Source organism: Aptenodytes patagonicus, chromosome 5 (assembly GCF_965638725.1).
Source record: "Aptenodytes patagonicus chromosome 5, bAptPat1.pri.cur, whole genome shotgun sequence".
In the NCBI taxonomy this organism is placed as follows: domain Eukaryota; kingdom Metazoa; phylum Chordata; class Aves; order Sphenisciformes; family Spheniscidae; genus Aptenodytes; species Aptenodytes patagonicus.
In genome coordinates, this window is record NC_134953.1 from 2,389,598 (window position 1) to 2,409,388 (window position 19,791).

Sequence of the window (19,791 nt, forward strand, 5' to 3'; positions counted from 1 at the left end):
CGACCCGCAAAGGCCCCCTCCGCCCCCGCGCCGGGGCCGCAAGGAACCGCCGCCCCCTCCCCGGCCGCCCCGTGCCTCCGCGGCGCAGCCCGGACCTACCGGCTACCGCCGTCTAACCCGAGAGCTGCCCGCCGGGGCGGGCCGCCAGCACCCGTCCGGGACGCTCCCCCCCCCGACGGAGCTGGGGCTAACCGGGAACGGGGCTGGACAGGGCCGGGCTGAGCCCTGCCCCTCCTCAGGGGGCGTGTGTCCCCCTCCCCGGGGGACAGCGCTCCCAACTCGGAGGCCACTGAAGCCGCATTGGAAAGCGGGGAGCAACACAGTGACCATCTTCCTGCGGGCGGGCGTGTGCGTGTGTAGCGCTCCGACAAATACCAGGGAAAACAATCTTCAAGTGCGGTGGTACTAGATGCTTCCCGCACTTTGCCTGGCCGGTGCCGCAGCTGGGGGCCCTGCGGAGCGAGGGGCCTCACTCGGTGCAGAGGCTCTGGTGTTAGGGAGATACTCCTGGCGTAAAGCAGAGGGTAAATATCATTGCTGCTGTAGCAGAAATGACACGCGGGCTGATCCAGGGAGGATCTCTGCAGAAGGCTGTATGAAATAACTGGATCTTTCAGCCGAGCGGTGCCTGAGTAGATGTGGAATTTGGGCGCCTTCATTTGCTTGCGTAGCTGGGCTTCCGCGGCTGAAAGGGAGATGATTTATCTGTCAGTTGCTGTATCTTGCTCTCTTGCAAGAAAACTGTCTAAAGGGCCAGAAAGACTTTAAGATGGATCCCTGCATGGAGTGGCATACAGATCCAATTGTGCTTACACAGAAGTGGAGTCTTAAAGCACGCTTAAAATAACAACACCCCTAGACATCCGTATTGTCATTGTTATCGTTATTTGTTATTCGTTTAGTACCCCGCTGTAAAACTGCAGAAATACACCACTGACAATAGGGACAAAGCTCTTGACCCCGGGATTCTAAATCAGCTAGTATCCTAAATGCTTCAAAAGATCATTTCAGAGCGTGGAAGGAACGTGTCTGAGAGAATGGAAGAGTGTTATTGGAAGGGTACTGAGCTGAAGGCCACGGCTGCTGTGCTTGGCTGCATGGTTCAGGCTACTTGTCACCTGTGAGATTGATTTAGTTGGGAAAAAAACGCCCAAACACCGCGAAGCCCATCCTCCTCGGGTTCCTCAAACAGGCCCTGGGGTAGCAGCCTGAGAACATGTTTCTGCGAGGGACCGTGGGCACAGGAGGAGCGGCTCCCAGGATGATAAAGAAACCGCTGAAGGATGCACCTCCTGTTTGGGATGGATATCACGTTTGCAGTAAGCGGTAATGGGTTGGGGGCAGATATGACTTTGGATCATTGCTGTGCTGCAGTCAGGAGTATTGGAATCTTGGCTCTTGCTTGATGAGGCACTTTATTTGATTAAAGTTTCCCTTTTAATCAGAGATATGGCCATTTCCCGTCTCTAAAATGGAATCTGGCTCTGGGGGTCATGTCTGGATAATAAAGGGACTGGTTCTCTTGTCTCAGGGGAGCTGATACCGAATTTATTACCATCAAGGGAAAGCAGTATTATACTTGTAAAATGTTGCATAATAAATTTAGCCTTCTTAGTAAATCAAATCAGCAGATACCCTTATCTGCAAGAGATGCGTCATCGCTACGTGAGCTTCTTTGACTAGACAGAACTAATGGGGAGAAAATGTACCTTCAAATATGGTCAAAGTTGATGGACCCATAGTAAATTAAAGTGAAAAAAAAAAAGTCTCCCTAGTGTTTGGCTTGGAAACCCATAATTATATTTGGGAAGGGACTTCAGGCTGAGATGAGACGACTTCTAAAATTTTGTACTTTTATCCCAAATCCCGGAAGATGTGACACTTACTTGGTTTGAGAGGAGGAATGCGGAGGAGGTGATGTACTTCATTTGTCCTCCAGTGCAGAACACGCGGGTTTGGAAAGCCACTGTTAATGTCAAGGAGATGGAGGAGCTTTTAGGTCTGTATAAAGAACAGAGTTGACTGCACCAGGACTTCTTACCACTTTGTTCTAGAGGCTGTAGATGAAGGAAAGTGCAGCTCATGAAGACTGTTTTGCCACAGAGAGGAATTTGTTCTTGAGTCCAAAAAAAGCCCAGGAAGGGAAATTACATTTAGGATCTTCAAGATTTCAGAAACAACAGAAAATATATAACACACATACAAGCACATAAACCTACACGTCTGATGATGGTATCACTTCAAGTTGAATATGAGGGGAAAGCGGGGTTTAGTCTGACCAGTTGGTCACACTTCTAACACTCACTTTAGTTTAAAGAGAAAGACCTACCTACCTTGGGAATTTCGGAAAAATGAGAAAGGTTTCTCTCCAAACATCAAAATAAACATCCGAGTAGTTAAACAGAAAAAATGACTTGTGTACAATATGCGCTCGCTTGTCCTGCTACCCACTGAATTGATAGTCCTTGCTCTTTGGAATGACAGTTGTTTTTTATGCTGTACCAGGGTGATTTTACAGAGAGAGAGAGAGAGAGAGAGAGAGAGAAGCAACAACTGCTGTGATGCACTCTGCTGTCAGGAATGGACTTAAGTTAACTGTGCATCCTTAGGAGTCTTTCTTCCACAGGAGAAAAACTTTTTGCTAGGAGGAGTCCAAACACAATGACTCAGAGAGTTAGTTCCTCATGTCTGCAAAATACTAATTTTCTTAATAGCCCAAGTACTTAATGTCTGCCATAGAGAGCTTGTCCTCTTAAGGATATGGCAATACTTTTTAGCACTTAGTGCTAAACTAATTACGTGTTTCTTGTCTAATTTTAATTTCTGATTAAAAGACCCGCTAATCTGATCCTGCCAAATAGGAGAGGCTCACCTAGTTTGACAAGTATTTTATAATCTTTACAAGTGTGGTGGAGGAAAAGGGAGGAGATAGAAGGTAAAGTCCGTTTTCAACAACTTAATTTCAAAAGCATTTTTGTGCACAAAATGGTGGGGCTGTCAAACAGAAACCAATAAATTATTGCCATGAGTGGAATTACTGAGAAAACATTGGCTGTTTTGCCTTAGCCATTAACATGTTCCTGGTCCTCGGTGGTAGCTGAGCTTCGTACCCTTCCTGCCGGGCACTAAAACCTTTGTTCCCGAGGCAGACAGACAGACGGGTGCAGGCAGAGGCACACGAAGGCACACACAGGAGCTCTGGAGAGCAGAGGAAATAGAATCATAGAATCATTGAATCATTAAGGTTGGAAAAGACCTCTAAGATCATCGAGTCCAACCGTCAACCCAACACCACCATGCCCACTAAACCATGTCCCTAAGCGCCTCATCTACACGTCTTTTAAATACCTCCAGGGATGGGGACTCCACCACTTCCCTGGGCAGCCTCTTCCAATGTTCAACCACTCTTTCAGTAAAGAAATTTTTCCTTACATCCAATCTAAACCTCCCCTGGCGCAACTTGAGGCCGTTTCCTCTCGTCCTATCGCTTGTTACTTGGGAGAAGAGACCGACCCCCCCCTCGCTACAACCTCCTTTCAGGTGGTTGTAGACAGCGATGAGGTCTCCCCTCAGCCTCCTTTTCTCCAGGCTAAACAGCCCCAGTTCCCTCAGCCGCTCCTCATCAGACTTGTTCTCCAGACCCCTCACCAGCCTCGTTGCCCTTCTCTGGACACGCTCCAGCACCTCGACGTCCTTCTTGTAGTGAGGGGCCCAAAACTGAACACAGGATTCGAGGTGCGGCCTCACCACAGGGAGGGAGTCCTGGCAGGGGCTGGCAAATCCCATGGCTGGTGGCACCATGCGGTGGCACCGGGGCGGGGTGGGGTGGGGCCGGGCGGGGCTCGGTGCCCCTGGTCCTGCTTCAGGCTCCCGCTGGGCAGGTCTGGTTGGCAGCACGGGCTGGACAAGCCTTAGCGCCTTCAGCCAACGGGGCTTTTGGTGTTAGCGGGAATAGCCACCAGGCACGGCCGCCTGGGGAGACCGGGTCTGTTGTAATTCTCTGTCAAAACTTCGTGCGTGATACAGGTGTGACGAGGGACGGGGACTGTACATGGAAGTGTGCCCGTCCATGTCCGTAAAAGCTGTGTTCAATAAGCAAAACTGCTCTTTAAAAATGGTTGTCATAACCTTTTTTTTTTTTTTTGAGGAATGGTAAATGATCTGTTGGGTTTTTTTTTTTAATGTTGCACCCATACTTCATGCTGCTTCACTCTTTGGCAATAATGCTTAGAGAGAGACAGCAAAATAGATGAGAAAGAGAAGAGAGAAAGTTATTCAAGGGTTTGTGTCTAAGCTTATGTTAGATCTAGCAATAGTTGATGTTCTTGTTAGTTGTAATAGACGGTTGCGCAGTTAGAGTTAAAAAAGAGCTGTTAAATTATAGCATGTCTTCCAACTCTGAAAGTACAGGGTATTCTATACAATAAAGTCACATCTCTACTGAGCAAACGGAGTTTCCACTTCCCCCCTTGGAGAATACTTAGCTGTCCAGTGAAATTCACAGCTTGAGTAGTCTCCTAATGTTCAGTTTGAAATTTCTTCTCCTGTTTGGTTCCCGCTATGCCTACGTCTACTCTGTGTGTCACCTTAAACCGCCCTTGTCTCCTCTTTACATCCTTCAAACATTTGCTCTGTCAGTCCCAGACCAGACGAGGACTACAAATGGTGTCCATCTCTGAGGTGCAAGAAGCAGCTCTAAGAGCTGGGAAGATCCTGCTCCTCCCAATGACTGCTTCTCTTCCTAGTACTTCAGCACCACTTTTGTCCTATGTCTGTCTTTGCTCTTTTGAGGAAGCCTGTCAACATGTTCTCCAACCAACCATAAAAACATTGTTTTTTTCCAAAGTTACCCTGTTTTTCAGCTTTTCAATTGTAAAAATACAGAATCTATCCTTGCTCCAAAACCCCTCAAGTTCATGCACGCACTCATTGTTCGTCCAATTTTGCAGGGAGCAGGAACTGAAGAAATGTTTTGATGCTGCTGATTCTTAACGTGCTTCTCCACTAGCCACTCATGTCTGCTCACCCTTTAAGGCTTTGCTGTAGCCCAAATCAAATTCCTCATTAGCTCCTCGTTGCTTAACAGCCTCCCAGAACTAAGGCAGCAGGAAACACGTCTTCCACACGCTCACAAATAGTTTCTGCGGCTTTAAAAGCGGTATCAGATTGGCAGTCTGATTTGCTGACAGTTTAAACGTTGGTTTCCATCATGCTGGGCATTCTCCTCGTGCTGGCTACAGAAGAAGGATATTTCAAATAACCTGTCAGATATTTTGGTTTGGTAATCTGTAAAGCGATCAATATTGTCCCAAGCAGAATGAATTGAATATGGATGTTTTACTTAAATGGGGAGGCAAATCTCTTGGCAAAGAATTAAAAACGTGTTTGCAGGGTATATTGTATGTGACATATCCCAGTGACAGGATACAGGTCAGCTTGTATCTTCATGCTATTTACATGAAATTTCACTGTCAAGAAAAGCTCTGGCACCTGGCAATTTTGTAATGCCTTTCTACAAAATTATTGCAAAGGAGACAATTCTGAGTAAAGTATGAAATGGGCGTTAGTGTCTGGAGACAAACAACATAATGTTGTAGCGGATCCTACTTTTCCATGTAACTTACAAAAGTCAGAAAAGATAAACTTAGATAATCACTCAGTGCCTTAGATATTTACTCATGTGCATACATTATAGGTATGTTAGGTGTGGCTGTGGCAGAATTTATCACCGGTCGTGCCCATCTCTTCTCATTGCATTCTTTTGTCCATAAGAAGTTACATTTCGGTAGCTTTCATCCTTTGCCTTAACATTTTGAATGGCTGTGGCATTTCAAAGCATTGAAAGCACTTGAGAACAAGGGGAGAAAATGCTCCTTTTTGCAGCATAGATAAAATCAGTGGAGATTGAAGCCACCTTGTAGGTACTTGCAGGTGTGCAGGATTAGTATCCACGCAAGTTTAGGAAGGGACATGAGGTGTGCGTCAGGGCTGGTTCCTCATGAAGGTATAAGGCTGGGTCTTACCCTGCTAAGGAGGATGGGCTCGGGCCATGGGTGAGGCCAGTCTTGGGTTGGGGTAAGCCAGTGCTGGTTTGAAGCTGCTGTTGGAGTGAGGGCCTGGGGTAGATTGTGGGTAGGGGCAGAAGAGTGTGAAGGTAGTGATTTCGCGGTGCTTTTTGTCACTTGGAGTATCTGCTGAGATCTCTGTTGTCAGTGCCGCTTCAGAGCGGCATATGGTCCGTGTGGCCCTTGTCAGCTGGGGGCCCTTCTTAGCAAGGCACAAAGGGCAGTGGCTCCTGCTGGTGCTTTTAGATCTATCAAAGCAGCCTTTGGTATTTTTGAATAGAGCTGAATAATAATCCATACTTAATAATACATTAGATAAGGTTTTTTTGGTCTTTGTTCATGAATCATCTGGAGGTGCTTTTACAGTTGTCTCACTTATTTTGTTTGAGAATGTTGTGAGTTGCTCTCAGCATGAAGGCTGTTCTCAAAGAACTTGCTGTAAATATGAGATACCTGACACTAGAAACCTGGGCTGCACTGGCTGGCTCTCGGGGGCCGCGCACCTCCCGTTGCCTCCCTGCCTGGGCTGGAAGCACGTGGAGTTAGTGCCGGTTTCCCCTTTCCTTCCTGGCGTCCCTAGCACGTCTATGCCGATGCAGGGCTTTGGGAAGCCTTCCCTGGGGTTGATGCTCCCGGAGACCCTTGCTGGGCGAGAGCCGGGCTTGGCAGCGGAGCGGCAGGCAGTGCTGGCCTGGCCGATGCTGTCGGGGTTGTAGCCCGCTCCCTGCCCGGCGCAGTCCTGGCCCCTGCTCAGGGGCTGCAAGGCTGCTGCTGGCAGGCTCCAGGCTGCGCAGCACTGATGGAGAGGCATTGCTGGCTGTGGCCTGGCTGCAGAAAAAGTCAGATGAGAGAAGAAAACCGTGAAAGGGCAGGTGTGTCATTGTTACTTAGTTCTGGAAGTGTGTCCCTGCTTTGACTGTGTGTTTCTCCTCCCCGAAGCCTCTGCTGCTGCCATCAGTTTGGTCGCTTTTAGGCCTTGTTGTATTTGCTCTCCTCACTTCTTGGTTACGTCCGAATCAGCTTCCTCTCTGCTGTGTTCAAAGTGTATAAGATGGGTCTGGAACTCAGTTCAAGAGATCATTTCTGCAATTTTTTACATAAGTTCCTCCCCTTCTCTCCTTGAATCTGAGAAGAGTAGGCCATAAGTGGAGTAAATTTCTTAAGAAATGCTGAGATTTGTCAGCACATCCAGTAACTTTGCGTTTAGGAACTGTACTGAAAGCTCTCTGGAGGATTTGCAAATCCGAAGGGATGAAGTCTGTTCGCTGACCAAGGCAGGACCAGCTGGGTAGCAGGAGGAGCACCTGGGAGAATCAGCTGAGAGAGCTCCTGGTGGGAAAATGCATGGGATTTGCTGTCAAAATGTGATGGGACCAGTGGTGTCCCAGTTGTAATCCCAAAGAGTGTCTGGTTATGTAGGTTAGAGTCAGAATCAGAACTTCAGTTTTCTTTAGCAGTTTGGCAAAGTGGATGTGTGGGAGTTTTTTGTTTGGGTTTTTTCCCTAGAAGCACAAAGTTAGGGGTCAAGTTTTCTTTGACTTTTGATGAGATGGTGGCATCTGCAGATGAACTTCATTCTTACTGACTGTATCTAACTGATTTCATTTTGAACACAGCAATAGAATGAAAAGTACCTTGGATCTGCAGGGTGTCCTATTTTTTCCAGAGTTCTCAAATTTTTATTGGTACTATTGAGAACTCTGTTTTTTCAACTGTCTCCATAGTATCTGAACATTAAGTCTTCTGTGCGTTGCATGACCTAAGCTGTATGTATGGAAAAGAAGGCTGTTCTATGCAGGCTTCTGCGCTATGCACATCGCTTCAGTAAAAGGGGAATGCAGGGAACACGCAGCGGTGAGCTAAAGGATGTTGAACATACACTGAGAAGGAAAGTGCCTCTTTAAATGGAGACAAATGAGGTTGAATTTGAAGAGAACCCTTTACCTCCTGACAAGGTTTTAGGGTTTCGGTTGACTCCAATAAATTCCTAACAATGAACTTTTAAAGAGATTTTCCATTTCCTTGATTGCAGCTATATTTAAAGAAGATGGTACTTGAGAATCGAGAGCAGGAGGCAATGACCTTGCCTTACCCGCAACGCCGGTGGAGGCTGCCTATTCTTAGTGCGGTGTAATTCTGCTCTTGCTGTGAGGCTGCCTTTGATTTCAAGGCAAAAGGCTAGAGCGCCCGTATGGGAGACTATTGTCCTGCATCTCTTACAGAGCGTGCATTAACTGGAGAGCAGGCATCTGATTAACATCCCTAGTGCTGTCATAAATCAATCTGTGTATACTTAAACAAGTTACATCAGCCTAATGGGAAAAGATGTGGCGAGACAATTAAAAGAATTAACCCAGAGCAGGGGGGTCGATACCATGGAATAATCTGTTGCTGGAGTGTGACGACCAGGCGCCGTGGTAGTTCTGGCAGCCAGTCTCTGCAGGAACCAAGCCCCAGCCTCTCTCAGGAGGAGGCTGACGCATTTTCAGAGGATCTGGCGATGGGGCTCTGGGGCTTCCAAATGCTCGAAGGCTGATGAGGTTTAATTATTTTTATCATTAATTTTTATTGCTCCGAGGTGGAAAGCAGCTGTGTGTGAATGAGTTCACTAGTGTGTGTGTGTGTGTGTGTGTGTGTGTGTGTGTAAATAAGGCAGCTCGTACCTTTCCTGCCAGTGGAATCGGAGCATAAGCAATAGGGTGTAATCAGTTTTAGTGATTTAGCACTGTCTAGGTAAGCTTTTCTTACCCACTGACTCAAGAAGGTTGTCTTGCAGTATCGTTCTTATGCTTTAGTGAGTTGCCTGTATCGAGCAGTGCAAATGACTACCAATGGAAAACAGAACTCAGACTTCTTATTAGATTTATATTGCAGTGGTAATTATGGTGAATTTAATTAGCAAAAAAAAAAAGGGGGGGGGGGGGGGGAGTTCCTAAGAAAGAAATGGGCTTGTTTTCCTTAGCTCCCCCCCCTTGTGAAAAGTCAAATTAACAATGGCTTGTTAACAGGCTTATACCCTTAGAACGTGCATTGCAAGCTCCTATTGAAGTTCAACAGAATCACGCAGGAGTCCTTGAAAAATGAACCCATGTCTTCCCCAGCCAGTATTCATTACCTGAATCCAGTTCAGCCAAGCCCTGTGCGAGTTAGTGAAAGCCTCTGGTCCTCCATTTCCCTCGAGTCTGGAGGTTTCCCTGGAAGATTTCTTTTCTGTGAGGCTACTCATAGCTGGAAGACACAGTCAGTGTAATGCCCCTGGGGCCAACAGGAATCTCCTCCTTTTCCTGCCAGTTCAATGTAAAGAAAGGCAAACTGTGTGCTGAAACTCAGTCGTGAGAGTCTCTGAAACACAGGTACGCTTCAGAGTAAGGCAAGAGAGCCAAGACATCAATAGCTGGTGCAAAAGGACGCTTCCAGCATTGTGGTTTGTGTACTTGACACTCTCTTTTGCTGCAGCTCTGTTTTCTTCCTCAGACAGAGAATCCTGTGCTTGCAGGTCACCTTCCCTTCAGCTTATCCCCACGCAGCAACAGCCAAGTGCTACTGGGGCCGTGAGGGGCAACGTCACGGCCACCTTTCTGCAGGCGTGGAGGGGAACTCCACCACGTACCTCAGTGTGTGGGGTTGACGTTGTGAGTCCACCCGACCACCAAAGCCTAAAGGGCGAGGTTGCAATGCTGCCCGTGTTGCCAAGAAGCTAAGTTATCAGCTGTCTGACCCTTGGTTTGCGAAGTGTTTCTCTCGGGTCGAGGCAAATCAGCTCGTGCTGGGAGTCGCTTCGCTGCTGCTGCGTTACGGGGAGGCAAGCAGTGAAGCAGCTAAGGGTGCAGCGTCCTCCGTTTCCAGAGAGGCCGTGGCAGTGGTTGCGAGGGAGCTGCCTGCTGGCGCTGCTCCGGGGGCTGGGGTGCTCAGAGGGACGCTGGCTTGCTGCAGAGCTGCCCCGGGGTTGGGAACAGGCATCTGCTGCTACTTCCCCCGGGGGAATGAGGCTGGTCCAAAGCTTCCTTTAGCAGCAGATGGTTAGGTCCCACTTAAGCCCCATAAGGATGCCCTGAAGACCAGGTGCTGTGTTTGTACCTGGACGATGGGTGTCCTACTGTGTGCTGAGAAAGCAGTGGGTGTTGAAACGTGTACAAGGGCCTCAACTGCAGTGCGGGCACCACTGCGGAGACAGCAAGAGTGTGTATGCTGACTTACTGCAAGGGGGAGTATTTGCACTCTCTGCGTTAGGCACTGGCTAATTTAAAGTGTTCTACTTTTGCCCTTCTGTAATTACCTCCCTTCCCCTGAAGGCTGGTAGGGAAGATGGCTATCCTTCCCCCTCCCTCATATATGCATGACTTAATTTTTGTGTGTGCTGTACTTAGATACGTTTTTGGAGGACAAGCTGAAGAGGGTCTGGAACAAAGGCAGGCTTTTGCTGGCCCGGGAGGCTGGCACCGTGGAAAGGCTATTGGGAGATGCAAAATCAATGCTGGCCCTACTCGCTCTGCTTCCTGTTCGCTGTTTTGAAGCATCCTGGTACTGAGGTAACATATGAGATAAGCTTTGTGGCTGTCTTTCAGTGTGCCAGTTACACATATAACGGATCTCAGCTGGGAAACCCTACCAGGACAGGGCAGGGGTAAGGGTTAGTGCAAACCCGGCTCTGACCCTCCCCTAGCAGCGATCCAGATGTGTCTTCTAGCACAATGCCTTTAGCAAAGATCTGTAATCATCGAACTTTTGACCCCAGCCTCTGAAGTAATGCCGAGTATGTTTAGCACACATACAAATGAAGTGGAAATCATTATTGGCTTGCTCATGACCTGCTGAAATATGGTTCCCCTCCGGGGGCTCCGTTTGCATTTCCCTCGGTCCCTCTGAGCACTCGATCTTCCAGTAGTTTCACGTGCTACAAACTGAGCACCGCTGTGCTCTTGATCAGAGCTCCCTGCCATTGCCCGCTCACTCCAACCCTTTCCCTGCCTTACACTTTCTCAGGCAGCAGTAATAGGGCTCATACATAAACACCCCCTGCCACGTTTATATTGTGGGTCCGGGTCTGGCTCTTGACCACATCCAACTCGCGTCACGCTGAGCGTTGGTCTCAGTCTGTCCTCCCCGTCCCTCCACCGCCGAGTCTCAGGCGAAGGAAGTGCAGACTTCGGGCTGTCAGGAGGCTGTGCCGATCCAGATGACTGGCAACCCAAATGGCGAGGCTTCTTCCAACCCTGAGTTTTATTTCTTTCCTTTCCCTCTGCATGCACATACTCATCTTGTCTGGGCCGCCACGTGGGTGTTGGCAAAGCTGATCTCTTCTTTAAATGTCCGTCACTGGAGCCCCTTCCTTCTCTTCAAAACAAAGAAATCTCCAAACACTCAAACCTCTGAATTATTTATCTGAAAGACAGAAATAAAAATATTATATTTTTCTCCTTATTTCTTTCCCAAGCAAAGCTACAAATAAGATTTGTCCTTATCTCAAAACTTATTGAGAGAACTGCTACTTATTCTGTGTAAATACAGAGTAATTCCAACACCCGGATTTTTCCTTGCCGGAGTCTCCTTTTCTGTTTGTGTGGAAATGATCACAGAAAGAAGGAAGTCCCAGCTACTCACCTTGTCACCTTATCCTGCATTAGAGTTGAAATATCCTGAATGTTGATCCTTCCATTTTGCAGCTTTGGATGCCTACTTATTTTTTTTTTTTTTCCTGTTGTACTTTTTAGTAAATGGCAATTTCTTCTCCCAAATGTATTCTTTTTTGGTGGGGTGGGGTAACACTAGAATAAAATAAGACTTCACTAAAAAGGAATAATGACCAACTCATTAAAAATGGAAAATGAAATAACCGTGCTGAGCTACCTTAGTAAAAAAGAAAAAAACATTTTTGTTTTAAAGTTCTTTTTCTGGCAGTACGCTAGAGTCTGCGTTGAGACAGCGACCGTTCATGGGCAGAGCACCATGCCTTTGCATGGGGTTAGCTGTCTGACTGGCAGCTGGCCCCGTGGCAGCAAAGCTCTCTCCTTCAAAGAGGACGGCGTGGCTGCCACTTGCTGCGGGGATGTGGCAGGCCAAGGGGAGCAGGACCCTGGTTCTCCTCCTCCGCCTGCTCCGCTCTTCGCTGCAGCCTGCTTGGAAATCTCGCCACCGCACCGAGGGGCGGCTTGGAGCCAGGCAAGCTGTGCCCGTGCGCGTCTCGAGGGCTGCTCTTACACCCTGCCGTTCACTTCACGCGCAGTGCGGGGGTGAGTGTTGCTCTCTAACGGCAGATTTACCAGGGTATTCCCAGCATCCTTTTGACCTCTTCTTTTTATGTCACGGGACAGCCTTTCTGCATCCATGACAGACAGCTGGCGGTGCAGCCGGAGCAGTGCCTGCCCCAGTGTGTCCCACTGCTCAGGAGCGCGTGTCGGCCCCGGGACCGAGGGGAGCAGCGCAGATCTGGAGCAGTGCAGGAGGGAATCGAGCCTCCTGCTCGACTGGAGGAAACTTTGAGGGCTCTGCGGCTCTCTTTGGTGCCCGTGCGCAGGTGTGCACGTGTGGGTTTTTCTTCCTGAAACTTCAGCCATCTGAGAGATGCTATCAATATGAGCCTGTGCCCCAGGATGCTTTCCATTGCACTTGGGAAGGGCTCCAGGCTGTGGACAGTTACTGAGATTAACTTCACTCTCAGTAAAACCTGGGAAGCCTTTGCTTGGGCAATCAATACAAACGCACCCCTGCAGTTATACAGAAACGCTGTAGGAGAGGCAACGTGGCAGCGTGGCCCTCGGACTTGCTGGAAACCAACAGAGGCTCCAGCCAAACCCCCGATTTCCATGGCGTGACCTTTTCATTGGAGATGATGTGAGTAAGCGGTAAGGATCATGGGAACCTGTTCCCCTGAAACTCCCCTGAGTTGTTGGGGTTCTGCTCGACTGCTGACATGAGACAGTACTGCACGTCTCGTACACACCAAGGGACGTGGGGTCCTTCCGAGTCCTCTAGTTTCAGTGGTCTTCCAGAAAAGCCGGGGCAGATACGCCAGAGGCCGGTTGCACGGGGGGAACAGGCAGGAGGGAAGAAATAAAGCATTTTTGTCGCCGGTGTAGCATGAGTTAGTTATTGGCTATATTGCTCTAGTTCCAGGGGGTTTACCCCAGTGGTAGCTTAAACGGTGAACGTGTAGCTGTGTGACGTGCCCGGCACTCTTCCCTGCAAGGCTCGGGCAGGCAGCAGTTAAGGACACTTGGAGCAGATTTGTGGCAATTTAATGCCACCTTCTGGTTATAAACATAACAGCAGAGAGGCTCTTTGAAAGTGGGTTTGTTACTATCTTTATTTGATAAACTGGAATAACCAAATATCTAACTTCTTTAGTAGCTTTCTTGAATACTTTTATTTTAACACATTTTCTACCGAGTAACATGAACACTTTCCCTTGGATAACTCTTTAAATTAATAAAAAATACTGATAAGAATAAAATCATCATACTGTGGTCTGCTGCTGCTGAACTTAAAGGGAGAGAGTCAAAGTTACGGAAGAGGGCTCGCCATCCTCGCTGCAGAAAATCTGCCACAGTGATTTCTGTGCGTCACTTGCAAAGGCCTGGTTTTCAGCAGCTAGCAAATGCTTGTCCTCCCGACATGTTATTTAATGATACCTTGCTAGTTAAGATTTTTTTTTGGTGTTAAAATGGCCTTTCTACCCAGCACAAGAGGTCTCCTCCCTTACGAAAAGCAAAGAGTTGAGTGACCTTGCAAGAACGTGATCATAAAATAAGGAATTTTCATGAGCTTCCCTTACCGTTCGTTAATCCTACGCGTAACCTGTTCCCTAACCGCAGCTAAGGTCTCCGTGGCAGGGCTCTCGGGCCGGTTTGCTCCTGACCCTTTCCCCAGTAGGGGGTGCAAAGGTATCGTGTATTTTTTTGGGGAAAAAAGCCCTTTTCTTTTTCATCTCAGCCCCAGATCTGGTTATCTACTGCCTAGCATTTTGGGAAGTCTTTGACAGCAAAGGAAGAAGAGAGCGTAGAAGCAGCGGAGTGTAAGCAGATGGAGAAGCATTATGTGATAGAATTTCATTTCACTTCGCACATATGCCGGTTGCTGTAGGAGATGCAGTCTGGCAGGGAATGGGGCTCCTTCTATTTACCGTAACTGACTTCTATTTACTAGATAGTATTTCATTGTTACTGACAGCACAGCATTTCTGCATGTCTTTTTGGTGTGAAAACATATTTTATTTTCATATTTGGAGCAACTGCTGCTTTTTCATTCCTTAGCACAAAGATCTGGTGCCACCTTTTGCATGTAAAAAAGACTTGCTTTTCTGAAGTGAGAAGGAACTTAGTTATTGGGGCATACCAAGAAATTAATTCCACCTTCAGGTTGACAGAGCTCACTTATTTAATATTTCCTCTTGCATCTTAGAGTGTTTGATATATAAATTTCATTCTCCATTACTTTACCAGTATAAGCACTGATTTGCTGCTTTAACAAGTATTGTTCTTGGCTGCTGTATGCTGACACCAAATTCTGCACAGAAACATCAACTGTCTGATTTCATGCCTCTGAGACTCTGAAGACAGTTGTATATGTTTAGAAAATTTGTTAATAAATGTTATATATTTTCACTAGATCCTGTATAAGGTAATTTAGTGGTAGAATTATTTGAAAGGAATTAAGAATTACAAGACAGCATTTTTGTCATAAAAAGTATTCCTTGACAAATGTTGGTATCTTTGTGCTTGATAGAACATTCAGCAACTTCTTCCTCACGTAAGAATTACCTTAAAGTTACTGGCTTCAGCAGGAGTTTTGTGTGAGGAAGTCCTAGTTTTGTGTTCTGTAAACATTCATGAGGATCATCATAGAAGTTTCCTCTCTGAGGATGGGTACGCTACGTTTTATGATCAATGGAGATATTAATTTGGTTGTGACATTGTCTTTTTTTTTTTCTTTCTATTGTAACATCAGTAATGCATTAAGATGATGTCAGTGAAGATGAGTCACAATGTAGTTGTTCAAATGATGTGTTTGGTGAACAGCAAACAAATACATCAATCTTAAAAATGTACGTTTCTTGGAGAAACAAATTTCTTTCTGGCAGAGTTTGTTTCCATTAAGGGCAATCTGCTCAGATGCTTGGCTATCATCATCAGCTGTCTTTATTTGCTCCCAGTTTGTCGAATCCAGATTTCGCAGTAAAATCCACAGCGTTTATGCAAGAGCACAGAGCAAACGGCAGCTGCTCTGTCTGGGCTGCTTAGAGCAGATTAAGCTGCAGTGAGGTGTGCTGCCAGTGGCCATCGGCCTGGAGAGTCCAGACAATCAACCTCCCTCTGACTTGTCATAGACAGCTCTGTCCTGCAAGTCTAAAATACATCCGAAGCTGAGCCGCGGCTGGGCTCCTTAGGCAAGTAGCTGAACGGAGGGGCCAGCCGGGGCTTCAGACGTTTCAACTGTTTTGTAACTACAGTCTGAGACGCACCTCTCTATCTTGGCCTTCCTCCAAAGAATGTTTTCTATGTTTTCAGGCATCCTTCTGGTGCCATCTTTGAACTTAAACACCCCTTTGGTTCTGTTCTTACTTAGCCAGTCTCCCTCCCTGAGAGAGGACACCCTGATTTCTGCAGGAAAGTCCACTTCTTCTCTGATTCAAAATCCAACAAACAGAAACAGCCCGTGCTTCTACTAAAGCTTCAGCAAAGGCTGAAGGAAATGGCAGCTACCCCGTGTTGAGAGCTCATCAAAGCAATTTCTAAAAGTGAAGAAATAGTTGTCACAGAGACCTGTGGCTTTCCCATCTCGTTGCCTGGCTATCTGCCACTTTGTGCCGTCAGTCTTGGACTGATGATCTATATTCAGCAGCTTTCTTCCACATCATGTTATTTTTTGAGACGAGGCACAGCGCCGAATGACATTTCCACCTCCCAGCTGTGCACGCAAGTATCTAGTCAGCAAATCTTTGATGTGCGTGGAGATGACCTTGTGGCGTACCTTTGAGCTGGCAGTGGCGACGGAGGAGAGCTGTTTTCTGCACTTGACCTAACAGAGGGCATGAGTAGGCTCCCGGGATCCACGCCAGATCCAAGTGCGTGTGGAGAGCACAACTCGTCGTTTATGCATCACTGTCATTTTCTGCCAGTGATAAGCCACAATAGGGCACGTATGTTGGAGATTATCGCACTTCTTGGGTGATTAAAGTCCAGAGTCAACCTGAGGTATGTGATAATCACTCAGAAATCCACTGCCAGGTGGATCTTGTGGTTTAAGTAGATCATGCCAGTTCCTTCTGTAGTTTTGGAAGCTGCAGCAACAGTCAGGTGCTGCCATTGCTGCGGGAAGGTGGGATGCCCAGAAAAGTGGAGACCCCTGCCCCGAGCATGGCCCCAACCACCCAGGAGCAAAGGTGGCTTTCATAAAGAGCTGGGCTGGCCACATCATGCTGCATCTGCTCCTCCTGCTTCTCGGATCTGCAGGCTGAGCTAACTTGATTATCCCCAGGATGAGATTACCCAAAGGTGATTTTTTTTTCTTTTCCTGCTGTGACAGGTGGTGGGAAGTGACTTTTCACCTTTGGAGTCGCGCTGACGGAATAGGGTTTTCTTCAGGAAGCTAAAGACGGTGTTTATTACCCAGGAACCATAATTGTGTTTGTGTTACTTATCCCTTCCTGGCTCATTTTCCTATGTTTATATCTCGGATCACCAACTCTCTGAGCAGGGACTCTCAAAACCGTGCTGCTTGGCTGTTGAGTGCAGCGGGACAGTCGGGGGGATCTGTGACCGTGAGAGCAGCCCCGGCTCCTGGCCTCGGGGGGGCATGTGCGGGTGGAGGTTTGATGGGGTAGGCAGCGCCAGTCCCCTCAGAGGAGAATGTCTTGGGCTGGGTTTTTTGTCTCTAATTTTGAAGCGGTGTCTGTGCCACTGTTGATAAGGATATATCAGTATCAGAACAGCAGGCTTAGACAATGCTCATTTTAAAAATCAACTTTATGTCAATTTATTGATCGTATTTAAAACAGCAGTGGCAATGCCTAGAAGACGACCTGTGAAGGAGTTATGGGTTACATACGATACCTGGACGTGGTCCTGTGCTGTCTGCAGTTCTGCAGCATGTAGGTCAGCCTGCAGCGCAGAAGCCGGGGAAGTCATCAGAAGGTCAAGTGTGATGCATTAGGAGAAGTAAATCTGATGATTACTGTTGCAAAGACTGTTTGATGTCCTTTGATTAGCTTTTTCTATCGTATGCTGAAACCACGAGTTGCGTGACATGTTGGGGGTAAATATGATTTTGCACTGATTTGATTTTTGGTGTGGCATGCTTAATTACTATAGAAAGGTATGGAAGACCTTGAAAGGGAAAATAGCGTGATACAGATATACTTAATAACAGATCAATAGATCTTCGTGTTTTGTGAGAGATCAACGTTATTTTCTCTAAGGGCAAATGGCACAAAGCGACTTCCACCGTACAGTGACACAGAATATTACATGTCCTCAATAAATGAGGTAATCTGTCATCAGAGCCAGTCTCTGCACATCGCAGCAGGCTCTCGAAACGGTCTTTCAGTGACCAACGCTCCTTTTGCCACAGCGCTTCATGACGGTCCAAACCCTTGAGAGAGAGCACGGGGCGATGAGCCACCTGGCTGGGCCTCTCCTCTCAGCTGGACGTGTCCCCCTTCTCCCCGAGGAAAGGGGCTGGCGGGGGAATTTCTGTTTTCTGCTTCAGAGGATGAAATTAATTTTGTGAAGTGCAGCCTGCCGGGGGCTTGTCTGGGATCTGCTCAGCGGGAGCGTGCATGTGCCTCTAGTCAGGTGCCCTGTAGAAGTGCTCGGCTGTGGGGAAAGTAGGCTGGCGGCAATGAACAAGCCACAGATCCGCCTGTGTAATCGCATGTGCTGTGGCCACATCCTACCATTTTCAGTGTCTGTCGGTGGAAGTTTTGCCCCAATTTCTTGTCTGTTTCCCTTTCAAACAGTCATTCCACAAATGACTGTATGGAAAAGCTAGATTAAAAAGTCACATAAGCTGCTTTAGCAGCCATTAGTTTAAATACACTCAGTAGAGTAAACACTCATATGCCAAATCAATTCAGTAAATGGAGACAGGTCACTGTATTAAATGGACTTACGGATGCTCAGGACACCAGATCCTTCCCCTCAGCAAGCGATGCAGGGACTGTCCTCTCTCCAGCGCTTTGCTCTTACTAGAAACAGTCTATTGGGGAGATGATTTTATTTTATCGTTACTTGGAAGTGGTTCCCCTGGTTAGAGAGGTCCTTAGGAGATTTAACATATCTCCAGGACTGGAAGGATGGTGCTTGCTTCTAGGGAAGGAAGGTACCCTGGGAGTTGGGAATAGCTGGGTGGGTAGACCTCCCTGTCTTTGGCTGACGTCCCTACATGAGTGTGCTTCTGGAATGAGGGACAGCCTGGAAAACTAACAGCAAGAGAAGCTGTCAATGCCTTTCCCCTCCAGAGATGCCGTGGTAGGAGAGAAGGGCTTTTCTCTTGGCGTACTTGGCCAATGCTGCTCAGCCGGTTGTGCTAAATAAACAGCGGTGGTCACAAACAGCAGCATGGGCGATCGGGTGCCCTGCAGTCCTTGGGAGAAGTGTCTGTCTCTGCTGTGGCATGTGGTTACTAGTCCCAAACCCTTTCACAGGGTGTTGTAGACCTGCCCTGGTGGGCTGTGGGAAAGGCCTTGCTAACATCTTTGGCGGGTTACGTCTGAATATGCACCCTGGAGTGCTCCACGCACGTGCCAAGTGAACGGAGGTCGTGGGCTCTGTGAGTCTCCTTACTGTCACGAGAGAGAAACAATAATATGGTAGGAATGTTGACTTTTCAGAAAAGACAAAGCCGAGAGATGCCAAGTGATTTTTTTTTTTTTTTTTCCAGCTGTGACATTGGCACGGCACTGCCACCGATCAGGCTGAGCAGATCAAACGGCCGCACATCCTTAGGCCTCTGCCACGTATGCTCCTGCCACTGGTTCTTCGCTCAGCAGCACTTGTGGGGTAGTAGATTGGGTTCGACAAGATTAGTCTGGATAAATTGTGTGCATGTGATTTGTGCTCTTCATGGTTGGCTGTAGCGAGAACGTGCCTCCCCAGCCCTCCTGGCAGCTGCCCCCAGGCCTCTGGAAAAGACAGCCTGAAGAGGCGTGAGGCTGTGAGCCACCAGCGGGACCCGGCGGCCCCCTGCAGAAATCAGACGAGTCACATACTCCTCAAGGCGTCCATCAGTTGTTTCACTACAAATAAAAGCGATGTGCTCTCAGTTTGATTTCAGTGCTGTCTTGAGGAGAGGGTGAGGAGAAAGCCAGTGTGAAATTGGTCCATCGCCATTCGTTCTATGGTATTTAAAAAAAAAAAAAGTCCAGTGCTCTGGTCAGGGGACTGTCAGTGCTGAGGATGTTGGGAAGTGCCTGGGCATTGGCTAAGCCTGCAACTTTAGAGCAGTATTAAAGAAATATTTCTCTCATTGCACTCCCCTTTTTGAAGACTTTTTATGACAGGAACTATCTAAGGAAAAAAAATGGTTGATTGAATCATAGAATCATAGAATCATTAAGGTTGGAAAAGACCTCTAAGATCATCGAGTCCAACCATCGACCCAACACCCCCATGCCCACTAAACCATGTCCCTAAGCGCCTCATCTACACGTCTTTTAAATACCTCCAGGGATGGGGACTCCACCACTTCCCTGGGCAGCCTGTTCCAATGTTTCACCACTCTTTCAGTAAAG